Source organism: Dreissena polymorpha, chromosome 14, assembly GCF_020536995.1.
Source record: "Dreissena polymorpha isolate Duluth1 chromosome 14, UMN_Dpol_1.0, whole genome shotgun sequence".
NCBI classification, from domain to species: domain Eukaryota; kingdom Metazoa; phylum Mollusca; class Bivalvia; order Myida; family Dreissenidae; genus Dreissena; species Dreissena polymorpha.
Window position 1 is genome coordinate 28901834 of NC_068368.1, and position 5294 is coordinate 28907127.

The window sequence follows — 5294 nt, forward strand, 5'->3', positions numbered from 1 at the left end:
TATTGTCCATAATATTATGCTAATTTTGTATTGTCATATTTGTTTATACTTAAATATGTTATATTGTATGATTTCCTGTGTTGGCCAGATGCCTTTTGTATATATGTTCTTGGCCAACGGCTGAATGCCGGATTGCCAATAAGCTATGACTGAACCATGATCTAATTGTACATTTTAAGAGTTTCTGCCTATATGTAGAGTAATATACATTGGTCACTTTTCTCTATACAATGTCAGTTTGCGTCAATACGAGAGCTTTATGAAGATCATAATATGATATTTTCATGTGTAATGAAAGTTTAACATAATACGCTGCAACTTTTCTATCACATTATGTTTATTTTCCATTATATGTTGCAATTTTGCATCTTTAGGGGGTGTTGTAATGTTATCGTTATATGATTCTTAATTTCCATTATATGATGCTAGTCTGACATTTTACACAGTTTATTTTTTAATTACTTGACGCTCATTTGGCATGATATCATTTTGCCTCTATGCTAGGTACTGCTTGTCCATGATATTATTTTGCCTCTATGCTAGGTTCTGCTATTATTTTGCCTCTATGCTAGGTACTGCTATTATTTTGCTTCTATGCTAAGTTCTGCGTGTCCATGGTTCTAATTTGATATAATATAATCAGTTTTATTTTATAAAATGATTCGTCATTTAATAATGTGCAAATTTAATCAGCATTCGATTTCATTCATGCTGATAAAATATTTAATAGACAAAATATTAAACTGTTGTAAATATGGTAATTTTAGAACCCACATGTTTTAATTAAAAAGATTAATACGGGTATTATATTTTGTGTTTTAATTGCAAAACACAATCCTCTTTAGAAGCAAAAAAGATCCGTATTTCAAAGTTGTAATTAAACATCATCACCATATCTATAATTGCTTAAATCACATGGACACACTATTTTGCAATGTAAAATAATCAAAGTTAATATTTTTTATAAATATGTTGCCTCTTGTTATTTATAAAACATGTTTATACTTGCAATATAGTTATAAGATATTCTTCAATTAGTATTCTAAGATGGTTAAATGACCCATAAAAGTAGATTATCACAAAGACATAATTGCACAGATAAATAACCCGCGCGAGCGATTGAGAGTTGCAGTTTCAATATGAAGAAATACTTAAGTCCCCTTAAAAACATGTTTTATTACACGTCGTTGGTGTGCCATGGGCCCGTATTTGCACACCTTTGGGAGGATGTGTCCAAGCACTAAAGCCGTCTTGTAACCAGTTTAGTACATACTTCATTTCATATTTTTCATTTAATTAAAATGAATGCATTAAAACCACGGCCTACTTTAGCATAAATGATCCAAGTCAAAGCTATAAATGCACAAATACGTTATTTCTATTTTCAATAAATTAAAACTTCATAAATGAATTCTCATATCAATATGAAAGTGATGTTTTTTTATAGATCATCACGACTGATTCTTTATTTTGTGTGTTCCTTTTCGATTCACAATTAAGCCCATGATCATTTGTTTGTGTTTTCATAATCTGCTCTATGAATGTTTGTTATAGTTTAACGACGACAAATTTATGCCTCAAGTCATTATATAATAAGATTAATCATGGTGAGCCGACGTGCGACCTACGCGTTCTCTTTTTGCTGCTCAACTCTAAACGGTCTAGCAAGCACAGAAAAATAAATGGACTGTTTTCTTGTTGAGCTCATTTAGTAGAGTGGTCGGACAAAATAATTAAATGTTATGTGCTAAAACTGTGCCCATGAGTCAGTAAGGACACGAAGAAAACTTATTTCGCCTTATATCCTTACATAATTAGTTTTATCTTTCCGTTAGTCGTGATTCGGAGTTGCTTGCCTTTTGATGCTGGTAGTAACAAGTGCAAGCAAGAAAAGCAGAGGAGCTGCGCGGGGACGCATGTGTGTCTTTGCAATAAAGATGGACGCAACGGTGCCTCCAACTTCTTCATCACCATGACAACCATTCTTGCACCGCTTTTGATGAAGTCATGTTTGTAGGGGAAACATGCACGAAAAACATTTCACCGCTTTGTAAGTAACACTATAAATTCCCATTTAATCATCACCATTTAAACTGACGTTTTAACCGAATTTATGTGCTGCATGTCATAAAAATATATTCATCAGCCGTGCCATCAAGCAAGCATGTTTTCAACAACCGTGTCCTAGACAGCTTATTACATTAAATACCGCAAAACTGTTTGTGTTAAAACTAAATACTTTATTTGAATTGTTCTTTTCGGCGTTGCATTTCAATTACACGTTTGAATTAGATTTCATTATAATTTGGAACGTTTTCTTAATTCGGAGAATGCAAACAATTACTAAATGCAAACTTATAACTATCGCTATCGACCGGACAATAATAGTTACATACTTTGAATATAATCTCATTTTATATGTAAGAGGTTCAAATATAGTATGAGTTAAGCCTCCATATTAAGTATATAACTTAACATGGTTGACATAAACTTTTGCATTGCATGTTATGGTCAGATTTTCCCGTTTACAACATACATTATATATTTAGTTTCATTAAAGTAAGAAATGATTTGAGAAAAGGAAACTCCATTATATATTGCAACTATTGAAGTTGTATACAGCCAGCACAGTTGAATATTCGGTTTTGAAATACCAATAAACCCAACCTGTGTTTCTTGTAACAGTACGTCACTGCACAGCAAAAAACATGTTAGCCATTAAGTTGGCGAACGTGCGCAAAGTTCAAAATACCTGGAAAAGAAGAATACGGAAGCCCTGGAGTGTCATTTTTTGTTACCTGTTACGAGTTATTGTTTTATTACTTATTAGTTATTACCTATTTGTTATGAGCTACTGTCTAATGCGGAAATCGGGCATTTTGATCATAGACACTCAAGACGTAAGACGTGATTTTTCATTGATATTGTGAAGGTTGTTGTAAGTTAGTGGAGCTTAATTAAAATAAAGTTTTAAGTTTATGCAATTGAAATAAGTGAGGAAAATGAAATTGGGAAATTGTCCAAAAGATAGCGATGAAATAACAAATTTGCTTGCTTCTTAAGTAGCCACCGTTTTTATCTTTTCATTTTAGTGTGACTCTGGTCCGTCTGTTTGTAGTTTATTTTTCATCGGCTGGTAAAATTCTGGAAAATGACTTCGGTAGTGGCAGAACGAAATCATTAAAATTTAATGTATAATTACCTTACTCAAGTGCTGGATCATGGTTATTTGTATGCAGTTTCTAGGTGCGCTAAAAATGTTTCAAATGTCAAGATGTTTAAATGTGCTGCATGTTTATTTTCAGAGATTATCACAAAGTTGAGTGCAGGCGTATCCAAGAAGCTTAAAAACTGTTCAGTGCTGCTGCTTAAAACTAAAAGCATGGTAAATGATATATTCATCAAGCCGCTGCTATATACATCTACAGTTTTATGCATAAAAGGCGTAGTTCAGTCAAATATTCCACATTCTGGAAATGGTCTCACTAGGAATGACCTTATTAAATATACTTTATGGAAGGACTAAAATATATGGAAATAGTCATGTTTTTGTTCTGCCGCCACAAAATTAAAATAAGTGTTCGTCATTTAAAGCGTATCTTAAGAAGTTTAAATCATCAAAGACGCCCTACTCATTACTCGTCGTCGCACGATGCAATAAATATAGTAAAACAGGAGATGAAGGTTAGTGGAGGGTGTATATGTTATATGACCATGTGGAAAAGACTTACAGAGGATCATGGGCTGTCCGTAAACAGAACTGAACTCATGCAAATAATGAAGCATCTAAGCCCACATGCCACGGAAGAACAAAAAGCACATAGGTTACAACGAAGTATTTATACTGTCAAGGGGCCTAATTATTTGAGGCATGTTGACGGGTGTGATAAGCTAAAGCCGTTTGGCTTCTGTATCCATGGATGCATCGACGGTAACAGTCGCAGGATATTGTGGGTTGAAGTAAAATCTAGCAATACCGATCCAGCAATTGTCACACACTACTATCTAGACTGTTTAAAACTTATAAAACTTGCTCCGCGAATTTTAAGGGCAGATAACGGAACAAAGAACAGTAGGCTGAGTTTTCTACTCATTAGATATTTTTCGACGGGCAGTATGGCCGGCATTAAGAGCTTGATTTCTCGAAAGAGCACGGCAAACCAGAGAATAGATGCATGGTGGATTTGCAAGCTCTGAAATCATTGGTGGATCAATTTTTTAAAAGACATAAGGGATTCAAGACTGTTTCATATCCAGAACACAGTGGTATAAGAATATTTGAGATTTTGTTTCATGGATGCTTTACAAACGGATTTGGATAGGATTACTCACAATTGGAATTCTCACAGTATCCGGTGCCATAGATATGTCATGTATTTTGAACTGACAAATGGGTACGACTTTCAGACATGTGTGACTCCTGAAGATGTAAACCTGTGCATTCAGTTGTATGGAAAATAAAAGGAAGCTTGCAGCAAAGAATTAAAAGATATAGTCAACATTATAAAACTGGTGTTCGAATTCCTGTCTATCCCTATTCAGCATTGCGATTATTCATTCAGCAACACGATATTACTTGAATACTATCCATTTTATTAAATTGTTTAACATTAGTTAATTTGTTCGTACCGTTACGTTTTAAGTTCATATATGTTTTTGCTTTGTTCACGATGCTATGTTGTTGTGTTGATATAACTTAGCAGAACCGTCATATAAAACGTTGAATTTCATCTAAATAAAGTTGGGTAAATGTTTCTACCCAACCCAATTCATATACTTGGAACATCGTCCATTGGTAGCGTTTAACAATCCTACGAAAAGAACGCAACCAGTATGCAAATGTTATGAATGCTTTTTTAAAGAATTTTATTTCTATTCAGTGAAAAAAAGGAAATTGTTGCTGTACATGACAATTGCGTAATAGTCTAAATTGACAACACGGAATAAGAAATATTCAAAACCTAGTACTGGGAAAATATAAAATCACTAATTATAGCAAAGGGAAGCGTAAAGAAATATTGTATTTGTCTAAAAAATAGTTTTTCATCAAGTACGTACAAACTTTAAAAGCATATGACTACGTTTACTTGCCAAGTTGGAAATAACATTCAACCCACTACTTGCGGGCCTAATGAACGAATGCCTGACGAAGGAATGTTGTATTATACATGATTTGGCATTATTTATGCATTAGTTCTATGAATTATTATGAGTATAAATTAAGGCAACATAATATTGTTATAAATCGTTATTGAAAGTTGATTATCAATTGAAACTTGTAAACAAATGAAATT